This window comes from Pipistrellus kuhlii, unplaced genomic scaffold (assembly GCF_014108245.1).
Source record: "Pipistrellus kuhlii isolate mPipKuh1 unplaced genomic scaffold, mPipKuh1.p scaffold_m20_p_12, whole genome shotgun sequence".
Lineage (NCBI taxonomy): Eukaryota > Metazoa > Chordata > Mammalia > Chiroptera > Vespertilionidae > Pipistrellus > Pipistrellus kuhlii.
In genome coordinates this window covers 23,546,941-23,570,968 of record NW_023425427.1, presented here as the reverse complement: position 1 = coordinate 23,570,968, position 24,028 = coordinate 23,546,941, and the positions used below count along the sequence as shown (strand labels likewise).

Sequence of the window (24,028 nt, the reverse complement as noted above, 5' to 3'; positions counted from 1 at the left end):
ATGTAAATGAGAATGTATGCTGATACAATCTCCTGGAAGCAAAAGTTAAAAATATCTTTCAAATTTTTAAATTCAGATACGATTTGACCTGGCAATTCCATATCTAAGGAGCTATAGTATGGTTATTCCCAACACTGTATGGAAGATATATGTCCATTATTACCAGTAATACGAGTCTATAAATAATCTAAAATGCCTATTAATAAAAAGCTGATTGACTAAATTATTGTATATTCATATAATGGATTACCTTGCAGCTACTTAAAAATAAGCCACCTCCCTATATACTATTATAATATACTGCTGTGCACTCTTTCTGAGATATATTAAGAGAGAGAGAAAACTGTGGAAGAGGGTAACATAGTACACACGGTAATCTGTATAGGAAATGACAGAAAACATACACAAAAACTCTTTTAAAATTTTATCTTAAAGGGAGAGAGAGAAATGTATTTGTTGTTCTGTCCATTCATGCATCAAGTGATTGCCCTGATCAGGAATCACACCTGTAACCTTGATATTTTGGGACAATGCTCCAACCACTTGGCCAGGGCAATACATAAGAACCTTTAAACAGAGATTCCTGTGGACAAGGTGTTGGGAGAGATAATTATTTTTACTTTTTACTTCTGCTATTTTGCACATGCGTTTCCTACTTTAATTATCTTCAAAAATCTAATTATGAGTAAACTATATCATGCCAGCATGGGTATTTGAGTTCTACAGTCCTTTTAAGTTAATATCTCTAAGACAAGTAGAAAAAACACACAACAACACTTAGGTTAAATATGTGAAAGGAAATTACACAAAAAATTAATAAACAGATGAGCATCCAAGATGCATGTCATTTTTAAATTCAGACATAGGATGTTTCACAAATATCTTAGAGCAGGCAATATGTTTAATATATCTTCCTAGCCAGCCCACTTTCCTTGTCACTCATGCCAATTGCATACATTGGGTTAAAAGAACACAATTATCACTAAAGGACTAATAGAAACACTCCTAAAAATTGGGGGTCTCTAAAAGGAAGATGTATGAAATTCTCCCCCATATTGCTCTATTGTTTTTATGTTTGGTTTATACAGGTGTTTAATAGTTTTCCCAGCTGCCATCAGTAGCATTGTGTTTTCTTTTCTTCACTGTAATAACACATAAACTATCTGTTAACATTTTAATAACTTACACTTGGCATATGGTAGGTACTTGATTTACTTGACATTTTGCTTAAGCTGTTGAAAGATTGGTGGCTGTTTTTCTGAAGTAGCACTAGCTCGTGGGAGTTGTAACATCCCTGTGGCTTCGTGGTTTCTGCTTTCCTCCCCACTGAGGTTTCCACTGAGCTCATAAGAACCAGCGGTTTATGGAAAGCTCATGACTGTATGCAAGAAATATTCATTGCTGGTGGATTTCTAAAGAGTTCTCTTTTAAATGAGATGCACTTCAAGTGCACACAGATGAATACATGTGAGTTGTGTTCCTCCTCCTTGTTTTCCTTTCAGCGTCGACTTATAAATTAACTTCAGTTGGTTTCCAGTCTATAACCTAAAATTATCCTGAATCCAAATTCCTCTTTCTTTTCTGTTTTCAGGGAGGATATTAAAAGCCAATGGATTCAGATTTTATACTCCAAGGGCCTCTAGTCTTATTGAATAAAAGTTGAGTCGAATATTCTTAGGCCACAGAAGTACCTCTCATTCTCTACCTCATTCTAACTGAAAGTTATACATGAAAGGATAAGTTCCATGAACAGGAAATCATCTACCTAATGAATATTTTAGAAAACTTTGTTGCCAAAACAGAGCCTTTTGTTGTTAGATGTGTGTTCCTGTTCTCTCTCCCTTTTGGAACTAAGAATCAATAAGGGATCATATCTACTTAACTTTCTTTGTCCAAAAACCTAGCATATAAAATTTGATATCAATTTCCACAAAAATAAAACCACTGTTCTTGTGAAAGGCAACCAAAAACTAATGTGTGGCTTTCAAATAGAGTTCTGGTTTAAACATACACTGTGAAAAGTAAAGAATACACTGAAACTAAAAGAGACTGAATTGTTAGAACACACTTTGAGAGATATGAAACTACTTTTCCCCCTTTTTCTTTATGTGTTTAAGATTTATGCATAAGTTTGTGATTGCAGTGGAATGAGTGAGAAACAAGGTGGGTTGTACATTGAACAGGGGTCAAATAAACAACATTTCTTTTTTATTTAATGGAGACGGGGGAGGGAGGGAGGGAGAGAGAGAGGGGGGAGGGAGAGAGGGAGAGAGAGAGAGAAAGAGAGAGAGAGAGAGAGAGAGAGAGAGAGAGAGAGAGAGACACTGATTTGTTGTTTCACATTGATTTTTGTATGTGTCCCAGACCAGGGATAGATTATTAAAACCTTGGCATATCAGGATGACTCTAACAAATTGAGCTACTTGGCCAGAGCCAATAGCATTTCATTTCATAACTAGGTCATTTGCTGAAAGTCTCAGCAAAGAGGCCAAATACTCAATGTTCTTTGGATAAATATCTCTCATCACTAGAGTAGCCAGCCAGGTAGAGAGTGAGGCACTGTGCAAACAGCATCAGAAAGACTGAATGGTCAATGCTCACTTTGGATTTGTTGTGTGAATGTCTCTAGGGTTCTCAATTGGCTACTTATTCATGAGTACACAAATTACAAAACAAAATAAAGTAAAATATAAAAGTAACATGAATACAAATCAAAACAAAATCTCCTAGGAGGGAAAATGTCTATATGGACCACACTATAAGATTTACTTATTTAAACAGAAGCAATTTCCAAAATCACTTTCCATAGCCTTAGAATATGCCAGGATTTTACATTTACAAATTTATAATCCCTTATCTGAATCTAATTGGTCAGTTGAACTCAGGTGGTACTTCAAATATTGAGGGGGAACATTTTGTAAAGTATATAATTGTCTAACTGACATTTATACAACTGAAACTAATACAAAATAATGTTTGAATGCAAAGTGTAATTGAAAAATAAAATAAAAAAACAGGCACAAACAAAAAATGTAGCTCTGGCTCGGTGGCTCAGTTGATTGAAGCATCATTCAATACACTAAAAGGTGGTGTGATCGATTTTCCAGTCAGGACACATACCTAGGTTGTGGGTTTGATCTCTGATCAGGGTGAGTCTCTCATATTGATGGGTTGATTATTTTTCCTCTCCCTTCCTCTGTCTTAAAATAAAAAAATAAGTAAATGAACGAACAAAGAAACATCCATGGGTGAGGATTAAAAAAACTAGCTGACAAAAAAAAATCTGGAATTTAGATTTTGTTTTCAGGTTTTTATAAAGGTAATACAGTGTCTACACACATATTATTTAATATAGGGTCTAGAGCAGCAACCCTAATCAAACACATTAAGGTTTTTATAATGAAAGGCATAGATTAAGTGAGATAAGTAGATTCCAAGTAGGATCATATCAGTTCAGGTTTGGTTCACCACTGAATAAATATGCTGCTAATTTAAAAAAAATGATATTTGAAGTTTCTGTATTTAATAATGATGGATAAAAATAATGGAATTGTACTAAAATGATACTGCACAGCATGCAAGATTATGTAAAAGCCTTTTCCAATTCACTAACAAAATGAAATACCTCGTCTTCTTTTCTTGTAGAAAAACACAATTGTAATGAGTTTCAGTTTAGGAAGAACCCAATGAATCAGGGGCATTGGCACCAAAGATTTAAGCACACCACTCAAGTGGGGTTCTCTTTTCTAGAAGCTTGGAAAACACATGGGGTTGGAAAGCCACACTGTCTGATTTGAACTGGGTACTCTTTCTATGAAAATGTTATGTCCATGCTTCTCGTTGAAATTGTGAGCTTCACAGTCAGAGAAAGATAAATATAGATCTCACTCATTTGTGGAATATAATGAACAACATAAAATGATGAACAAAAAAAGATCCAGAAACAGAGAGACATCCATCAGACCGTCAAACCTAAGAGGGAAGGTAGGGGAGGGTGGGGGTAAGAGGGAGAGATCAACCAAAGGACTTTTATACATGCATTTAAGCATAACCAATGGACACAGACATGGGGGTTGAGGGCATGAGTGGGGGATGAGGGTGGGAAATGGGGGGATAAGGACACATATGTAATACCTTAAGAAAGAAAAAAGAAATTGTGAGCTTTAATGGATGTCATTGAACTTCACATTGAAGGTCAAAGTGTGGCCAACCCACATGGGGTTATGTTGCCACTAGTGATCATTACTTTGGTTTCTGCAACCTGACAGTTTTAGAAGCTATTAGAGGTTTAAATGGTGAAAATTTTAATGAACAATTTTGGATTTATTGTTTATGGTGTCCTCATTGATTAAATCAAATCAGCTATCTGACAGAAACTCATTATTAATTGATCAAAAATTATAAAGAGATGCTGGCTGAAAAAACTTAGAACATAATAAAAGTTATAGGTAGAAATGCTTTGTTGCTGAGGATAGGAGAAAGGAGAAGACCTCACATGTCCAGACAGTTGTAATGAAACCTGCTTTTCTCTATGATGGTTTGAATGTGTTGATTATCGCCTTCTGATAACGAAACAAAAACGTTGGGCAGCAGTGGAAAGCCCTGTTCAGAACACGTGGTACTTTTAGAACCCAGTAGCGGTGGGAAACTTCCCAGGTAAATGTGCTTGGGAAGTCCCCACATACCCACATGACCGAGACCAGTGAAGCTTGGTAAGGAAACCCACCCTCTCCCTCACACCTACAGACCAGTACGTGGATGCGCCTGACATGCAAAGCTATTGTCTCTAGACCTTCTTTTAGACTTTGTTCACAAATAACCCTCACAAAGGGATGTACAACCCTTTGCTTTGTTTCTGTATGAGTGTCCAACTCCCATCTTTCCCACCTTCCCCACCCACATCAGTTTGATATGATAATAGAGCATATCATATCATCAAACCTATTTCTTTTTAAGACAACATTTTATTCCCTTCTTGTCATCAGCATCTTCACCATCCTTCCAAAATATTTGTATGAATTCTCATATTAAGGCAAAATAAACTAGACCACCGGTGAATGTCATTACTACTTGGTTTCACCTTGAAAAACAGGCAGTTGCGAGAACAGTAGAAAACTCTTAAATGGAGAGTAAAGTCTCCTAGTACAACGCCAGATTTTCCCACTTAGCAGTTGTCTGATCTTTGGAAGTCTCATCCCTTCTTCAGACATGAAATTCTTCTCTGCTGAAATGGGTTAAATAGTACCAAGTCTTCCTTCACTTTGAAAAGCTTATTAGACTTCGATTCTTCTGTTTTTGGCAGACCAGCTACCCTAGCCTCATTGACCCCTCTATGAAACAACAAAGCAGACCGACCTTTCCTCCCCTATCAAGTTACTAACTACTTGCTCTTCTATACTAGTGAATTTGGGGTAATAATAGGGCTTAACTGGTTTCTGTGGGTGAAGCTCAAGTCTTCTCTCACAAAGATCCTTGTCTCAACCATCCATTGTATGACAGGAAATTTGGTAACAGTCTACAGCTCATGTGATTGCCCTCCCCTTGGGGGATGGTAGCCCTTGAGGGATAGTAGCTCAAAGTCTAGCCCAGCGTCATCCTGTGACCTCACGCCAGGACATACCCAGCTTTGTCTCCAATACTAATCTAAAATGGTCTCACCTCTAACAAAACATGGACCTGGGATGTCCTTCTAACTCTTTTTGGTCTCTGCTTTCTCTTTTCAGTCTTTCTCCCTCTGTATCTGAACTCTAATTGTTTAAGTTCCTCACAGCTTTTTCTTGGTTTTTGTTTTTTTTCTTTCTCTCCTCACTCCCTCTGTAGGTGGGCTCATCCATTCCCAAGGCTTTCAGATACATGCAGTAGCTGGTGGATACGTAATAGGTAACTCCAGTCAACCTTTTCTTCTACCCTCAAAAAATGATGATGGCTTTGAGGAATGGGGTTGATGGAAGTGATCAGGTGTGTCTAGATTCTTGTTCTATGTTGAAGATACAGATAACAGAATGTCTGTTGTTGTGAGAAAAAGGGAAGAGTCAACCATAAAGTGCGGATTTTTGACTTGGGCAAATGGTTAAATGGGATTCTCATTTGAAATGGGGAAGATTGTAGGAGGGGGCAGGTTTGTCAAGGAGCATGGAGAATTTAGTTTTGAAATGTGTATTAGCCATGTAAGAAATGTTGAGAAGGAAGGTTTTTATTGTAATGGGGAGATAAGAGGGTAGTCTGGAAGTGTCAGCACAGAATTTATGGTATAGGACAAAGTCAGAAAAATATAAAGAATATAAATGCATCAGGCATATTTGTGCATTTTACACAGTTTATATTATTTATAATATTTATGTATATAAATATGTATATAAATATAATGTAAATTCATGCAATAGATATGTCTTTTGATCAAATTGTGCCATTTCCAAAGGTTGATTTGGAAAATAGATTATGGTTACTTTTGTTAGCTATTTTCCCTGCCCTTTGCCTCAGCAACCCCATTCTTCCACTTTTACCATGCCTGGGGGCAAGGTTTCCTACTAGTTTAGGAAATGAACCAAGGACTGCTAAGTGCTCAATCTCACCAGCATAGTATTTTCAGACAGGGGGAAGTGGTTGAAATTTATAGTACGTAATACTGTATCTTTAGAGAACATCTTTCTCTTAGGAGCTAATTGTATTTTAAAGGTATTCAGCTTGAGTCTCCCGAGGACCCTGGAGAAAACCAGTAACAGTAATGACATATACAACTACTATAAACCTTCCTGATAGATGCCCATATTGTTCTAAGAAGGAAATATCTGCCTTGAGAGTCGCCTTTCTGCTTAATGCAGAATTCTGCTGAGAGAGACTCAGTGGCCACTGTCTGACTGCCTCTCCCAACCCATAAAAGTTGAGCTGTAATGTGGCTTTCCCCTTCCAAAATATAGAGGAAAAATTGTGCTCATCATTATTCTAATGTTGGGGATTATCACTATAGAGATTGATGTTCAACAACTCAGTTCAACAATTTGTTGAAAGGCTACTATGTGCCAGGCCTTTTGTGACAGACATGATCCTTGGCCTGATGTTTAGACTCTAAGACATGGCTCACAGCTACCTGCTAGCAACGAGTGCCAGGCAGGCTTCATGAGAACTGACTGGGAGATGTTTTAACAGAGATTACAGAGTCTTGCCTCTAGATATGCTGACCCCATAAGTCTCTGGTGGGTTTTAGGGTTCTGCTTTTTCAATAAAATCCATTTTGACTAAAAAGAGTGATTTTCCTGAGCTATGAAATCTATGAGTCATTATTCTCATTGATTAGTTACACTATAATAGCATTATATTATAAAATGACCTGGGGAAAGTGAGCTGTAGAAGTAGAATATTGTGGAGCTGATGGAAGGCAGTATGGTACATTGGTGAAAGTTGGATTTTGGGGTAGATGATTTGATTCTCTTCTTTTCCTCTCACTGTGTGACATCAACAAGCTGCATGTAGCTTTAGCATGTGTTAGGTAGAGATAATGGTTCCTATTTTGTAGGTTGTTTTGCTGATTAAATAAAATATTGCATGCAAAGTGTAGTGGTAGTTGTCATTGTTGCTATCATCGGTAAAATTAAAAATAAAATCAAACAATCTATATTTATCCCCTTCATTAGAATACTGAGCCTCCCTTTCATAAGTTTTGTGGTGACAAATATATAACACACACACATTTAAACACATAGTTGTATGCATAGTGACCTGACCTGAAATGAAAAGTGTGACCAATATAGTTAATTTCAAATAGCATTTCCCTTTAATCTTTTTATAAATTGATTGTAGGAAGGGCGGGAGGAGAGAGAGAAATATTAACTGGCTGTTCCACTTATTTATGCATGAATTGATTGATTCTTTAATGAGCCTTAACCAGGGATTGAACCTGCAACCTTAGCCTTTCTGGATGATGCTCTAACTAACTGAACTAGCCAGCCTGGGAGAGCATTTCCCTTTAGTATTAACTTAATTTTCAAAAAAAGAATAAGTTAAAATAAAACAAATTTGTTCTTAAGTGGATTCCTAAGTTATTTTTCCTCTAAGCAGATATTGTCATCATTCGTTTTGTGCTCTTCTGGTGAGGGCACAGGCTTTCTTGTGTCAGATTCTATGCATCCATATGTTCAGTGTTGGCATGGAATGGGTTGATCAGACCATATATTCTGTGCTAGGACTCTGGATTTTTTTTTTTTTTCTCTCAAGGGAGACAGAAATAGTGCTGGGGCACTTCCTGAAAAAATCAATGGACATCATGTAGAAGTTGCAGGAGAAAAAAATCCCTTAAGGCCTTTATGATTTGTGGCTTGCTGCCTAGCAGTTTTAGCCAGCACCAATTAAGACAAAACATGCCCTTTAGGAAAGAAAAGGAATGCAAGTTCCAACACAAGATGCAGAACACAGCCGCCACCATGAAGCCAGGAAGGAGAGGGTTAACAGAGCTGAGATTAGTTACCAGTTAACATTTGTGAGGATGTTTTATAGACCCAGCATGTAAAACAGGCCGGATTCCAGATGTCACAGCTGAGGTTACCAGCCTCTGGAGAGATCACCAAATAATCCCTCTTAATTCTACTTTCTTCAAAAGGCAGAAGGAAGAGAGAAAGAGTGAGGAAAGCAATTAGGGAGGTGGGGTAGGGAGGGAAGATGTGCATGTAAATAATCAGAAAAATGTACTTTTCATTTATCAATATGTTTTAAAGCTGGTTCTACAGATGTTTGATTAAAAGTGTATAATAGGTATGTTCTGGCCTTTCTGTTTCCATGTCATTGAGACATAATCATTTTTTGTTTGTTTTGTTTTCTAATGTCTCTGGCATTATGCCCCAAATATTCAGTACTTCATTCATTCAATTCATCAAGCATTCATTTATTTATTTACCAAAAATTCCTCGAGGCACTCTCTATAAGCCAAACAAAGAGACATTAAGGCATATTAATGCCCCTTAGACCTTACAGTCTAATTGGGAGGTGAGACATGGCCACATAATTATCAAATGATGAGATAAGGAAGAGAGTGAAGGTGGGTGCCTGGTCTTTGGGAGCATGGAGGTGGGCCAAAGACTCTAATGGAAGTATGGGAAGAATTTAGAGGACATCCTATATAATAAAAGCCTAATATGCTAAGTGTCAGGTCATCCATTCAACCAATCAAATCATAATATGCTAATGATATGCTAAGGCGGCTCAACTGCTCACTATGACATGCACTGACCACCAGGGAGCAGATGTTCTGACCAGTAGATTAGGTTGCTGCTGGGATCTGGCCCATCGAGACTGAGTGAGAGAGGCCAGACATGCCCTGGAGCCCTCCCGTGGTCCTTCTCCAGCTGGCCAATCTCCCAATCCCTCCCTGGCCTCAATGGTGTGCCAGTGGGCTTGGCCTGTGTGCTCTTGCAATCCAAGACCCCTCAGGGGATATAGGAGAGCAGGTCTTGGCTCAATCCTGCAGTCCACACCGAGGGCCTCCACTGGTGCACGAATTTGTGCACTGGGTCTCTAGTGTATTATATGTTGCTGTATCTCAAAGGAGGACTGTGATTTTTGCTATAGCAAAATGGTTTGATACTCGAGCAAGAAGTAGGAGCTTCTGGGCTTGTAGACTGAAGTAACATGAAATTATTTGGGGAAAGTGAAGAATATTTCCAGACAGACAGTCCATTGGGCACATCAGGTGTATGGGAGAGGGCAGCATGGGGATCATTCTAGGAAGAGTGGATTTTATTCACATGAAAATAGAGAAGAATTGAATGGTAAAGTCATGCAGTATTTTGTATATGTTTAGCAGAGTAATTTAAGGAGGCAGTAGTTAAGCAGAATTAGTTAAAAGGAATGAATAATAACTAGAAATCTGTCATCCTTCAGGCATAGGGCTCACTCCGGCACTTTCATAAAGTAGTTCCTTATAGAATGAACATATCCACACATGCACATTATCTGGGTTGCAGCAAAACTCACTTCTATCTTCCAAATAAGCCAATTCATGTTCACCAGGGTCATGTAACTTGCCCAAACTACCAAATTCCTAAGTGGCTGATGTAGAACTCAAACCCAAGGGTCTCTGGGGTGAAAGAAAGGCATTCTCTCTCCTCTCTGCCACTGCCCAGGAGACCATCACTCTGGGCCAGAGTTTCACGGGGCCTGGGGGGCTGATGAGATTGTGTCGGTAATTTAAAAGAAGGATTGAAACAACCAAGTGAAATAGAGTCTAACTGCACCAACGAAACACGTCCCTGCATCTTAATCTTCCTGTCACGGGAGACAAAGAAGGATGGCCGGGATTAGCACAGTGGGCAATCTCAGTAGCCTGCCGTCAGCAGGGCACTCCAAGCGCACACTGAACAGCACTTAGCCCTACCCAAGCCATTGTGACTGACAAGACAAGTGCTCCGTCTCCTGAACATGCACAACACGGGCAGTTTTTCCCCCCAAATGAATTATTCATTCAAAGCTTCCAACGTTTTCTGAAAAGCGTGTTGCTTTTCATTCGGGGAGTGGGCTGCGAGGAGGGGCATCAGAAGTGCTGAGGTGACAGGAAGGATGTTGACGTTGTTTAACAGACTGAGGAGCTATCATAAGCTTTAAGGTAACCACTGCTAAATGAAGGCGAGCCTAGTGAAATATGCAATTAAAAAAAAAGAATAGCAATTGGATTGGTGAAAACACATCAAAGAGGACAAGTGCAAGTTGGTTTGGTACTTAAGGTGTGAGAAGGCTGGAAAGAAGGGACATCTTTTCTGAAAATACGGTTTCCTAAAAAGTCAAGTAATTTTTAGGGATTCAAATGAACTCAGGGGTGAATACTGAAATGTATGTGATAATGTTATTAGGAAATTGACTAGCCACAGGAAGTCTCATGTAGATGGTGTTTTAAAATTAATCCCCCCACCCCCAGTCCCCATAGAGGACAGAGGAAATTTGGGGATTGTCTTTCAAGGTTATCTTTAGGACTCATACATAACATAGAAAGAAAAAGTTGAATCACAAAAATTAAGGACATAAAAGACAAAAGTCTTAATATTTCAAATTCTTGCAAACCAATGAGAAAACTATAACGTGTCAATGAAAATGGAGTAAGCAATTGTCATAAAGAGGAACTCAAATGGTTAATATAATTTTACATGAAAATATTCTCAAAAGAAATCATCACAAAAATTCAAACAAAAAAGAAATTTCAGATACTCTTTAAAATTTACTTTTATTTATTGATGTTAGAGAGAGAGAAAGGAGAGACAGAGAGATAGAGATAGAGTTAGAGAGAGAGAGATCAATTTGTTGTTCCACTTATTTATACATTCATTGGTTGCTTTTTGTATGTACCCTTACTGTAGATCGAACCTGCAACCTGGGGGTATCAGAATGATGCTTTAAACAACTGAACTACCCAGCCAGGCCCCAGATACTCTATTTCTATTTAGATAACTTAATTGGCAATATTAAAATGATAAGGAGTCTTGGTAAGTTTGTTAAGAAATGGGTATCATATATTATAGTTAGGAGTGAAATTGATAACTATTATCTCAGGAGGCTATTTTGTTATAGTTATATATAAAAATTGAGAAATTTGTATACAATTCAACAATTTATATCTAGAAATTTATTAAAAAAAATAAAGGAAATAGTATGTAAATATTAGTATACTAATATTTGTGATTGATGGAAGAGTTACCCAATGAAGACCTTTACCTGCAAGTCCCACTTTGGTACTTAGCACTCTATTGTTTATAGGAGAAGAGAAATTTTCTTTTAAAACTTCCACTCAGCTGGCTTCTCAGATTAATGGACAATCTCCATTCCCTCTGCAAAACCCAGGGATGGATGTTCACTGCATGCTGTGTGCCTGTCACCAATAGATGACCCTCTGTTGAGTACAATCACTTCTGCTTCTCCAACTGAGTTATATTTACCAACATCAGTTACCTTTCTTCCCATGTATTCATCTCAGGTATAATTATCCCTGTCATGAAATTTAATTATATATTATAAAAACCCCAAGCCCCGTGTAATTGTGAAGAGACAGGAGTTTTTGTTTCCATGAAAACTGAGTTAAACACTCAGAACAGACTTCATACATTTGAACTGCTAAAAACAAAACAAAACTGTTGCTATAGCATTAAAAGGGAGCAAAACCATTGTAAAATTTTGAAAAGAGTTTATAAACTCAATATTAATCATTTCATAACTAGTGGCTTTATGTTTCTTTAAATTTCTATTCCATTTAAAATACTAATAAATGAGGTGCCTCGATAGTGCAGTAGGTAGCACATCAGTCTCATAAAATACTACTAAATGACTGATATTTAAGGAGCATTGTGGTAGTCAAAATAATGCCCCCAAGGATGAACATACCCTAATCCCAAGAATCTGTAAATATGTTAGGCATCATGACAAAGAGGAATTGAGGTTGCTAATCTTAAAACTAGAGGCCCAGTGCACAAAATTCATGCATAGGTAGGGTTCCTAGTGACTGCCAGCTGCCAGCCAGGGCCTCCCTTCCTGGACTGCCAGCTGCTGGTAGGGCCTTCCTTTATTCAGCGACTCTCCCACTTGCCCCAGTGGTCAACACATGTCATAGCGAGCTATCAAACTCCTGAGGGGACATTTTGCATATTAGGCTTTTAATATGTATAGTATAGAGAGATCACCCTGGATTATCTGGGTAGGTCCAATGTAACCAGAAGGATCATTAGAAGTGGAAGAGGGAGATAGAAGAGGAGAAAGTCAAAGAAACATTAAGTGAAACATGCAAGTTCAGCATGATACCATGTGAGAAGGTCTCAACCTGCTATTGCTCCCTGTAAATGTGGAGAAAAGAGTCACAAAAGAAGGAATGAAGACAATTATTAGATGGAAAAAGGCAAGGAAATGAATCCTCTCCTGGAGCCTCCAGAAAGGAACACAGTCCTGCTGATACCTCCGTTTTAGCTTAGAGAGACTGGTGAGACTGGTGAGACAACTTTAGCAGTAAAATAAGATAATGAATTTGAGTTGTTTTCTGCTACCAAGTTGTGGCCGTCTGTTACATTAGTAACAATACACTGCTGTAAATGTACATTTTAAATTATATGACCTTTTCAAACTTGCCTGCTTCAATAATTGACTTTGTAATAAGATCTCAGAAGAGGGGGGGAGAGTAGAATTCAGCATACCCATAATAGTTCCTATTATTGCTTTCAAAAGTGAATGGATGGTTGTGCAGCTCCTATAAGGGGATCAGTGCACGGGCGTGCGGTCCCGGTCCCCGTAATGTACGGAGGCAGAGGGAGAGGGCTCCGGCCCCCTCGGCGTCATGTCTTCGGTGCCGGCGGTGTCCAGTCCGCCGGTTCTATCCTCAAGCGCCGGGACACGGAAAAAGAAGAAAAAAAAAAAAAAAAAAAAAAAAAAAAAAAAAAAAAAAAAAAAAGGGGATCAGTGCAGAGTGTGGTGGTCATGGGGTAGAGATCTGGAATCTGACTCCCCACCACAGACCATGCTGTGCAGCCCTATACATTAAAGCACTTAGGAAGTGCCAGGGGTATCTCAGTCGATGTTAGCAATTTATTGTGGCATGGCAGTACATCAGAAGAGAAAGGCACTCTAGAATATCTAAAGGAAAAGTGCTATTATATAGATTTATGTTAATTTTGAAGACCTGTCCATGCCATTCTCCTATTTGCATATGCCACTTGGTCTAGGATGGTAGATTTTCATAGACCACAGTCCCTATGCCTTTTTGTTCTTCCTGGTATATATATTTCAATTTCTGTGACAGTTTTTTTTTCCTCTTTTTGCCAAGTCATTTATCCCTTAAGGTTCAGGTTGAATTTATTTTCTATGAAATTTTCCCAGATGACTGCAGTCTATAGTAGTAATTTTGATGTGAATTGAAACTTCTCTAAACTAAAATTTATTTTATATATATATATATTTTTTTATATATGCATGTATATATATATGTGTGTGTGTATGTGTATCATATTAGATAGATATAACATATGACTGTATATTTAACAAGATATATATATATATATATATATATATATATATATATATATATATAGTTATATAGTTATATAGTTATATATACAATCATTGCATATACAAAATAAGTCCTAGACTCTAAATGTCTTACTTATGGGTGATGCCCTGGCAAACTTGGCCTATTAATGCATAAGTAAAGAAGATCACAATTTGTCTTTTTTTTTTGCTTTCTGTATTAGTATACCCCATGCATTGGACAAAAGTTTTACACCTTCAATATCCATGATTGGCTTTGTCCATCAGTGACTGATAATTAACTAAGTAAATGAGCTTTGGATTTCATTTATCCCATTGCTTGAATCATTTTTGTTGTGTGTGTGTCCTTAGAATGCATTTCCAGATCATTAATAGAACCTTTAAAACCCACTATAATCTAGCATTGTCTGCCTTTGAAGTGTCCCATCTTGCCCTTCTCATGGTCATTCTTTGTGCTCTCACCTTAAAGGAAGTCATTCTGTTACTCGAGAATGCCACTTTTATATTATTTCTTTCCCCATCAGGGCTTTATTATTTTCTGTTCTTTCTTCTAGACTATTCTTTCTCTTACCCATTTATTGCTCTTTGCTTTCTCAACTGTATCTGCCCTATGTATTTCCCAGGCTATAGAAAATATTAAATCTCCCTCTCACTCTCACTCTCCTTCTTCCCCCTCCCCCTTATCTCCTCCTCCTCCTCCTCCTCCTCCTCCTCCTCCCCCTCCTCCTCCTCCTTCTTCTTCTTCTTCTTCTTCTTCTTCTTCTTCTTCTTCTTCTTCTTCTTCTTCTTCTTCTTCTTCTTCTTCTTCTCCTCCTTCTTCTTCTTCTTCTCCTTCTCCCTCTCCCTCTGCCTCTCTCCCTCTCTCTCCTTTGCTTCCACTCTGTCTGAAAATCAATGGAAAAAATATACTTGGATGAGGATTAAAATAAGGTATTTTATATTGGTAGAAATCTAGTTCTGGAACCCAAGTTACTTTGTAGGATTAGAAAAGGCATCCTGAAGAAGTAATTGTACAGCTGGAACAGGAAAGAGCCACAGGAAACACAAGCTGGGAAGCATGGGATGGGGATTAAAACCATAGGCTCTGCTATCTATCTTTTTGCATCTATGATAACATATCCTTGAAGTGTCTGGGTAACTTGTAACTTTCCTTTTTGTGGACCTCCTGGGGTACAACCAAATGTGCTGGGTGCCAGGGTAGATACCACCAATTCCTTCATTATCATGTTAATTGTTCCTGCACCCACCTACGTATGTGTCCATCATTTTACTTTTTATCCAATCCCAGGGGTTTCCCCTGATTTGCTTTCTCCTGCCACTCTAATCTATCACCAACGGATTTCATGTAACGCATCTACGTCCCTTCCTTTGATTGCAATGTATAAATATAGATGTAATTTGACAGTCTGCTTGTTGCTTTACTGTCTCTATATCTATCTTTTGGTTCTTCAGTTTATAATGTTCTTTATCATCCATAAATAAGTGAGGTCATGTGGTGTTTCTCTTTCATTGACTGGCTTATTTCACTCAGCATGATGTTCTCCAATTCCATCTAGGTTGCTGTAAATGATGAGAATTTCTTGGCATTGCCACAGTGTAGGTAAGGACAGAGGATGCCTGAGTGAGGGGTATTGTGGGGAATTGGGGACAAGTATGGAGTCAAGTCTTCAGAGGTTAAACCCACAGACTTTGGTGATAGATTAGTCAAGGGCATGACAAAGGGGGAGTTGTTAGAACTTTACTAGTTCCTGAAATTCTGTGAATTCCTCTATTTTAAATGTAGGGATTTTTGTTGTTGCTTTTGGTTGTTGGATTTTTGTTTTTTATTTTGAATTTTTGTTGTTGTTATTATTGCTTTTGCACTGTATGTCCTGTTTCCTTGGCAGATACCTATGGTGTATGGATCAAATTCTTTTTGGCCTTTTTGTCTGCCATCTTCTTTCTCACCTTAAAATAGAAGTTCCTTATTCAAAAATAAATAAACAAATAAATAAACAAACAAATAAATAAAAATAAATAAATACAGATGTAATCCGCCATTTCTCTGGTGCATTATCTCAATTAGTTGAGATTCTGCTTCCTGGCATATGTTGACAGTTTGGCTCAAATAAACTCACAGAAATGCTTTAAAAAAAACACACAAAACAAAACAAACAAACAAACAAAAAAAAACACAGGCTCTGATCAGATGGACTTAGATGTAAATCATAGTTTCTTTTAACTACTGGTATATGACCTTGACCATTAACTTCTTTAATCACCACTTTTCTTACCAGAAAATTTGGGATTATGAAAGTCTCCTACTGACAGGCTTTTTTGTAAAGATGATAATTGTAAACTTTAAGTCCAGGTTAAAAGGAATCTATAATAATGCCAGCATTTTTGGATATGTTGAATTTCAGTGCCACTGAGATAGCCAGTGTGCTAGAAAGCAGTTTGCATATGTGCTTCTCAATTTCAGGAGCGAGATCTGGGTGAATGGTTTTTATTTGGGAGTCCTCAACACTCACATGGAACTTGAGGTTCTGGATGGAATGGGATAACCTAAGGCAGTGGTCGGCAAGCTCACTTGTCAACAGAGCCTACTATCAACAGTACAATATTTGACATTTCTTTTGAGAGCCAAAATTTTTAAACTTAAACTTCTTCTAATGCCACTTCTTCAAAATAGACTCGCCCAGGCCATGGTATTTTGTGGAAGAGCCACACTCAAGGGGCCAAAGAGCCCCATGTGGCTCTCGAGCCACAGTTTGCTGACCACAGGCCTAAGGAGAGTGTGAAGAATAAACTAGTAGACTTGTACCTCAACATTTAAAGGATGGGAGCAAACAGAACCCCAGTAAAGGGTCTGAGAAAATGTCAGGGAAGTTATGGCGTATTATACTCGAAAAAGATAGATGGAAATTTTGGTGGAATCGGGGACTTCCTGACTGGCCTCTGTATTCCAGATCCACTATGCATGGAGATGAAATTGTGCTTTCAGAAAATGACTGCTGATTACATATCACAGACCTCCAAGGGTTTCTGACAGCCACGTCCCTGAACATTGTATCTGCGAAAGTCAAGATCCCCTCTTGGGGCTCCTGATAGGATCCGCATGACTGTTGAAACACAAAACTGAGTCATCTTGGTAATACAGCACTGTTCACGATGACATCATTGACAATAAAACTACTCAGGCTTTAAAATTAAGTTTAAAATATAGAATTTTCCTTGACTACTGGTTCCTGAAGCAGTAAATACATATACTTTGAGTTGCAGAGAGTTGTGGATGGTTGATGAAAAGCAAGCACTCCATGAATAGTATCGAGATAAGAGACCTGCAGCCAATGGTGAGGCACCTTATGTGAAAATGCTAAGGTAACAAGGGGTAAGATTATCTTCTGGGATTGGATTTTTAAATAGAGTAGCTGGAATGCCCTGTAAAGCAATACTCAGTCTGTAAAGTCGGCTTGTGCCCCTCCTCTGCATCCCTCTGCTGAATTTCAGGTCTGGCTGAGAAAAGAGGACAAGACATTGGTAATGAGACCTTTGCATAACAAACACATAGGATTCGTACCCGATGTGCAGAAAATGGCCATCTGCTAACGAGCCTCCATGAGTGGCCTGGCCATTTGTTGCAATCTCGTGGGTGGGCTTAGATTTAATCTTACATAGATGAGCAAAGTGTTTCTGTTCCCATAAGGGAATCGCAGGTCGCCACGGGCTCCTGTGGATGATGCTGGCAATAATGCAGGGACGGATAATTGCCATTCTGCAAGAGCTTTGGATGGGTGGGGTCGCTCACTTAGTGATGGCCATGCTGCTTCCATTTCACTGGCCTGGGATCAAAAGGTGCTTAGCTTGAAGTGAAATGAATGAAATGAGAAACAGAAAGCCAGCCTCTCGCCCCTCCTGGGCTCCTAACCCCGCTTTCCTAAGCTGGCAGTGTTTTGAAAGCTGCTCTGTCTGGCCTTTGAAATTGCATTCAAATCCTTCTCAGAAAGTCCTCTGACAGTAACCAATCTCATATGGTGAGGGCAGCTTGAGACTGAAGCAGGGACATAGAACTGTGATGGGTCTATTGAATATACTAGAAGGCACCTTAAAGTGGAATAATACAATTGGTTACAAAAGCTACACTCCCTCCCAAAAGTCACCAGCAAGGGTAAATTGGATGGGAATGCGTAAAAATTGAGTTCCTTGGGCTCTTTTCCTCGTGACGTGGTACGAGTAAATTTTCCCCCATCTCCTTTTATTTCCTGGCTTGCTCCTCTCCGCTTCGTGTACTAGAGTAGAATATAAACAGCTGGTTCATTTGCAATACATTATGACATTTATAACACTGCCATCCTCATAAAGACAAGGTTTATTGTTAGGGATATGCTATTTCCAGAGTCTAGCAACTTGCTATCTGACAGAGCGTATATCCGGATTTTTAATTTATAATTCATCACAATTCGGTCCACTGGAAACCGACCTCCCCCCAAAAGAACCCACAAACATGGGGATTTTTTCCCCTGTGGCTTTTAAGAATAACAATTGAAACATGACCAATGACTCAAAATGAACCAGCTCTCCCTTTGTCTCTTTGGGGTAAAACTATTTTTAGTCGGTTCCTAGGTTTCCATGAGCTGTACATTTTGACTCTGACACATCCCTCCTGGTATTTATACTCTTATTCATAAACTTGGAAATTGACAAGGTATTGTAAATAGCCTTTCAGGAAGCCCTATTTTAGGAACTGCAGCAAAGAGGGAAAGATTAGTTACCTCCACCTTAATAGGTTGAAACCTCAGCCAGGGAGAAAAAAAGAGAGAGAGAGAGAAAAAAAAAAAAGAAGAAAAAAAAAAAGAGGTACGTATGTCTTTTTAACTAATACCATGTCATCTTCTTAATCATGCTGATTCTGAATAATTCAGCCGCTGCGGAGGTTGCAGGGCCAGAATCTATCGCTCTGTCTCTCTGGGGAGTGGTGGGGGGAGGAGTTTATTATGACTGAGCCTGACAGCCAAGAGCTCTGGCAGGTTAATTGCTACAGCAGGACTGGCTGGGAGTTTGCGGGTGATATATAGCGACTAAAGGGAGTGCAGGGGGATTGACTATGCCTGTTACAGCACAAATATCTTCATGCGCCTCAGGTTCCCCAGAAAGATATGAGAAATAAATGTTCACTGTTCATTTTCTGTCTTGCACAATACAAATAGCCTCCGGCTGAACATGGCGACTGCAGCAGAGAATTAAAAAAAAAAAAAAAAAAAAAAAAAAAAGAAGAAGAGGAAGAAGCAGCAGCAGAGGAAATTTGCAAATTGACATTATTAGAAACATTCCTGCCTGAAAGTGCTGAAAATCAATTTCAATATAGTTTGCATTTTAATGAATTGCCAAAGAGATAAATCAGCTGTGTTTGAGGAACGCTTGCCTGGCAATGATGTTTTCTTATCACATCTTGTCTGAGCTGATAGCATGTAAAATGAAGCCGGTGTTAATTGAAGGCGTGGAAAATGTAACTGCTAGTTAATGAAGTAAATGCATGCTAGTTACGCAGAATTAGAAATCTGCTTTAATGCACTAACTCTCACATGGTCTTCCTGCTCTTACAGCTCTGCATTCCAAAGCGGTGCTGCTCAGTGTTGTAAATGGCTGAGAGACAAAGCAGCGTTGTTGCTAAAGGCCTCTGCGCTTCAGTCCCCCAGTGGTAATAGGATGCAAATACTGTTGTTTTCATTTTATACCAGGAAGGACGCATTTCAGTTCCTGAATCTTGGGAGGAGGCAGAATCTCACACTTGCTTCTATTAGGAAAATAAACAACATAACCCTTCAATCCATCGGCTGTTTGCATGGTTTAAAATGACCGAGTGGAAGGAGGAAATGGGTTTGTTAGTGTCATCAAAGCTGTAGCTTCTCCATGTCATATCGGTCAGTGCTCACTCAGCACACAGTATGTGCTCACTCAGATATTATTGAATGAAGGGACGGATGGATGATTGTCCTCCTTTGGTCTCTGTCTTTGAATAGCAAAGAATCATTATATCCCCCACTATGCATATATACATGTTTAACAAGCATAAGAGGCATTATGTATCATACTCTGGATTAGCATTTGTAGAATGTACCTGGCCCTGGCTGGTTTTGCTCAGTGGTTAGAGTGTCAGCCTGCAGACCAGAGGGTCACGGGTTCTATTCCTAGTCAAGGGCAAGTTCCTGGGTTGCAGTTTTGATCTCTGGGAGGCAACCAATTGCTCTCTCTCTCTCTCTCTTTCTCTCTCTCTCTCTCTTTTTCTCTCTTTCTCCCTTCCACTCTTTCTTTAAAAATCAATAGAAAAAAATATCTTCAGGTGAAGATTTAAAAAAAAAAAAGAATGTACCTGCATTTTTTCTCATTTCTTCTGCAAAGCTGTGCTCCAGCTCCAACTTTAATTGCATTTCACTTTCCTGTATGTCATGAGTTTTCTTTCTTTTCCTTCCTTTTTTTTTTTAATTGTGTAAAACAAAATAAGACAATCTTTCTCTTGGAAAATAATTTCTTGAAAAGTAACAAATGACATAGCATTTGGAAAACTAAAATTAGGCAGCAGCAAAGGAGGCAATTTGTTATCTTATGTACCTCTGAGTGTTTCTAATCTGGCGGTCGCTGAGGTGTCTCTACTTCCTGTCAATGAAATGGAAAGCCTTCCCATATTAGAAACATTTGGCCAACGCAAGACTTGCTCTCCATAATGCAATTCATAGGAGGCTTTCATTCTTCTTAAATGTTTAATCTCATCACTAGTGTGTCAAATAACTAAACATTAAAATTTTAATTGTAAGGAATTCATAATTAATTAACTTTATGTAACAAGGAGACATGTCCTAATGGGTAGAAAATAGCCCCATTAGATATTAATCATGGAAAAATCGGAAGGTCTAATACAGCTTGCCATCTGCTGAATTAACGGGATTAATAGGTAAGTTATCGGCTCTTAGTTTTTCTCATTGAAAATTAAGTGAGAAACAATTTTGATGCCTAATCGTTACTGTCAAATTTTTAACTGCTTTCTTTGCTGGACCTTTTAAAGTCAATTATCCCCCAAAAGCCAATTTCAAGCCAGAAAATACCTTGGTTTTTACAAGTCTCTCTGGCGTCCCCTGCCCTGACTCAGCCTTGTTGTTCACCTCCCAAGCAAAGAGCTCTCTCTGTGGACAGGGCGAGAGGAAAGAGATCCCGCACTGCATTGCCTCTGGCCCTTGGCTCAATGACAGGGAAAGCAGCTCATTGCTGAAGCCAGAGAACTGGAGCCTTTGAGAAGGTGAAGGTCAAAAACAATGAGACTGTGTATTTTGAAGGCTATGCTTGTGTGACTTGCTGGATTGTTCTTGCTTTGCCTGTGGTTATACCTCTAACATTGAAAAATGTGGCTACGGTTCTGTTGTGCTGGCGACCCGTGTTCCTGTTCCCTTCAGTAGCATCTTCTAGTACCTATTGAGGGAACATGATGGAAAGTACAGTCTGCGAGGATACTGAAATAATGTCACTGCAAAAGCCCTGGACCTCGGTCACAAGCTTCCACTCAAGTCCCATCTCTTCTGTTCACTCTGTGTGCTTTTCACCAAAGTTTCAAACTGTCTAAAAATACTGTGTATATTGCTTTAATTAGACAGTTATGTTCTGAGCCTCAGTTTCCTTTTCTGTAAAATGAGTACAGGACCACCTGCTTTATAACTCTTTTGGGGTTGCTGGAAAGTCACGTGGTATGGAAATTGTACATTATCACTCTGATGTAAGATAGGCACCAATTGCAGCACTAACAGAAATATGAATAGTCTTGGTTTTACAAGGAGTAAGGATGCTAATACGTTAAACTAGAAAAATCAAGAAAGACTTTTTTTTTTTTGTAAGATGAGATATTAAGCTGTAATGTCCACTCTCTGGAGATGTATCTCGTGATTATGTAAAAACTCTCGGTAATTACAGATTCTAAGATTAAATGCCTTACTTTCATTAATTTTTAAAAATATTTGGACAAAATTATATATAGCATAGAGCTAGATCTCTCTTGCCATTAAGATCAGGGTTCTATTTATTAACTTGTTAACATCTTCTCGCCATGATTATCTCATGTAACCATGGAGTGAGTCAAATATAAACCCCTCACACAACCAGATTCTATAAACATCATATATAAAACATGGAGTTATTTAATAAACATGAGGCGTTAAAGTGATGAATTCTTACAGTAAACCCAAGGGTAAAGAGCCTTTAAAAATTAATCTAATTCTCCCTGAGATGCTTTTCTAGAGAAATCATGACATGGTGTGCGGCCACGCTGGCTTTGAAAAACCATTGCTAGCAGCTATTTTTTCTGATCATTTAAAATGCCAGTTGCAGGTGTCAGAGGGGTAATTGGCCCGGGCTTGAACTGGAAACCCTATTACATAAAAGGCGTGGAACTTTTTTCCTTTTATTGATTTAATTTAATTTAATATAGGCAATATTTTAAAGTAGGTACCAAAAACTACATACTAATCAAACTTCAAATTTATCAGCATCTTACATCTGTCTAATTAAAGCAATGCACATAGTATTTTTAGACAGTTTTATTGAGGTCTAATTGATACACAAAAAATGGACATATTTAATGAATATAACTTGGTAAATTTAGAGATATGCCTCTGCCCATGAAGCCATCAGCAGCATCAAGGTAAGAAACATAACCTTCACCTCCAAAAGTTTCCTCCTGCCATTTTGTTTGTTTTTGTGGTAAGAACACTACACATGAGATCTTTCCTCATAATTTTTAAGGGTATGATACTGAACTGTGGGCACTATGTTGAACAGAAGATTTCTAGAACTTACTCATTTTGCACATCTGAAACTTTATGCCTGTTAAACATCTCTCCTCCCTCAACCCTGGTAACCACCACTCTACTCTCTAAGTTTCATCATTTTAGATACCTCATAAATCACGCAGCATTTATCCTTCTGTGACTGGCAAATACCACTTAGCATAATGTTTTCCAGGTACATTAACATTGCAGATGGCAGGATTTCCCTTTTTAAGGCTGAATAATATTCCATGTTATGTATGTATCACATTTTCTTTATCCATTTATCTGTAAATGGACATTTAGGCTGTTTCTATCTCTTGGTAATTGTGAATCATGCTGAGATGAACATGGAAATATAGGTATCTCTTTGAGATCCTGATTCCAGTTCTTCTGGCTATATGTCCAGAGTGAGATGTTTAAGGTAGTTCTATTTTTAATTTCTTGGAGCCTCCATACTGTTTTCCATAGTTTCTGTGACATTTTACATTCCCATCAACAGTGTATACAGGTTCCAATCTTTCCACATACTCACCACCACTTGTTATCTTTAGGTTTTTGATAATAGCCATCCTAACAGCTGTGAGGTGATATCACAATGTGGTTTTGATTTGCATTTCCATGATGATCAGTGATATTGAATACCTACAATACTAACAATGTGGGTAAATTCATCAGATTTTAGGTTCCTCAAAATGTTTTGAGATTCTTCTTTTACCATCTCCCCTGAAAGCAAACTTCATTCCTTGCCATGAATCATGTAAGCAAGGTACTAGGCTCTTTTTCCAAGGGCTGAAAAAACAGATTTTAATGAGAGAGAGAGAGAGAGAGAGAGAGAGAGAGAGAGAGAGAGAGAGAGAGAGAGAGAGAGAGAGAGAGAGAGATTTGTTGCTCCACCCACCCATGCATTCATTGGTTGACTCCCACATGTGCCCTGACTGGAATAAAACCTCCAATCTTTGTGCATTGAGACCCTGCTTGCTCCAACCAACTAAGCTACTTGGCCAGGGCCCAAGGAGCTTTTTTAGACTTTAAAGTCAATGTTAATTCCTTAGGGATTTCTGGTGACATCCAAAGTGCGTGTCTCATTCAAACATGGCATTTTAGCCAGTCTTGGTTGATAAAATCAATTACCAGTTGTTTCCTATTACAAAAAGAACAGATATTATTATTATTATTATTATTATTGTTGTTGTTGTTGTTATTATTTTAATAAATCTTTATTGTTTATATTATTACAA

The 24,028-nt window shown here is 38.4% G+C and overlaps 1 non-coding gene across 1 annotated transcript; it reads left to right on the top strand.

The window, feature by feature from the left end:
- The first annotated feature begins 13,203 nt into the window (after positions 1 to 13,203).
- LOC118716841 lies at positions 13,204 to 13,354 on the top strand. The gene has a single exon (XR_004987291.1). It is a non-coding gene; the product is annotated as a small nucleolar RNA SNORA57 (small nucleolar RNA).
- Positions 13,355 to 24,028: the final 10,674 nt, after the last annotated feature.